Here is a 1429-nt window from a genome sequence, read left to right as displayed (position 1 = left end):
ACGGGTGCGACAATCTTGATGCTGTAAACAGAACCTGGATTCATGCAAAAAAATGACGTTTTACCATTCACGCACCCAGGTTCGTCGTTGAGTACACCATCACAGGCGCTCATGTCTGTGATGCAGCGTCAAGGGTAACCGCAGCCAGGGTCTCCGAGCTGATAGTCCATGCTGTTGCAAACGTAGTCAAACTGTTCGTGCAGATGGTTGTTGTCTTGCAAACGTCCCCATCTGTTGATTAAGGGATCGAGACGTGGCTGCACGATCCGTTACAGCCATGCAGATAATATGCCTGTCTTATACGAGGCCGTTGGGATCCAGCATGGCGTTCCGTGTTATCCTCCTAAACCCACCGATTCCATATTCTGCTAACAGTCATTGGATCTCGACCAACGCGAGCAGCAATGTCGCGATACAATAAACCGCAATCGCGATAGGCTGCAATCCGACCTTTATCAAAGTCGGAAACGTGATGGTACACATATCTCCCCCTTACACCTTACTACTAGCACGTTATGTTGTCTTAATGACCTACTAAAGGCGTACAAAGTTTGAAGTAAATCTGTGATCCCAGCATCGTGGCCTAGCCTTGTAAGACACCACACGAGAAGAGTTTACTGCAGTTGGCAGCAGTAGTACCGTGGACGTCCGTCCGCGGCAGGGACATCGCTTTGCCGTAAGCCAGTCACGCTGCCGGCGAGAAGCACGTCCCCTGGAGCGGCAGCGCCACCACGAAGAGAAGCGCGCGCTTAAGTAGCCGTGCACGAGCAGAAGCCTGTAAGTCAGCCCGAGTCTTGCGAGGGAGTTCCTGCATAAGGTTCGTCGTGTCTTCAAGTCATCCAGTGAGATAGAGGAAGTTGACGAAACAGAGACAGTGGTTAGTCTTCAGTAGAAACTTAACAGTGATGTAGAAACATAACAGAGGCTAGAATTGTCATACAGGGACAGAGACCGCCTACTAGAAACTTAACTGAGTACTGTTAGTTTGGAATTGTTGTTCAAATAGTATATCAAAACAGAAAATTAGTTTGACTTCCACCTTAGTTCGTGGTTGTGGTCTTCAATCCTGAGACTGGTTTGATGCAGTTCTCCATGCTACTCTATGCTGTGCAAGCTTCTTCATCTCCCAGTACCTACTGCAACCTACATCGTTCTGAATCTGTTTAGTGTATTCATCTCTTGGTCTCCCTCTACGATTTTTACCCTCCACGCTGTCCTACAATACTAAATTGGTGATCCCTTGATGCTTCAGAACATGTCCTACCAACCGATCCCTTTTTCTAGCCAAGTTGTGCCACAAACTTCTCTTCTCCCCAATCCTATTCAATACCTATTCATTAGTTATGTGATCTACCCATCTAATCTTCAGCATTCTTCTGTAGCACCACATTTCGAAAGCTTCTATTTTCTTCTTGTCCAAACTATTTAT

Source organism: Schistocerca cancellata, chromosome 10 (assembly GCF_023864275.1).
Source record: "Schistocerca cancellata isolate TAMUIC-IGC-003103 chromosome 10, iqSchCanc2.1, whole genome shotgun sequence".
Classification (NCBI taxonomy): Eukaryota; Metazoa; Arthropoda; class Insecta; order Orthoptera; family Acrididae; genus Schistocerca; species Schistocerca cancellata.
The sequence above is the reverse complement of the archived record's forward strand: the minus strand, read 5'-3'. Positions refer to the sequence as shown.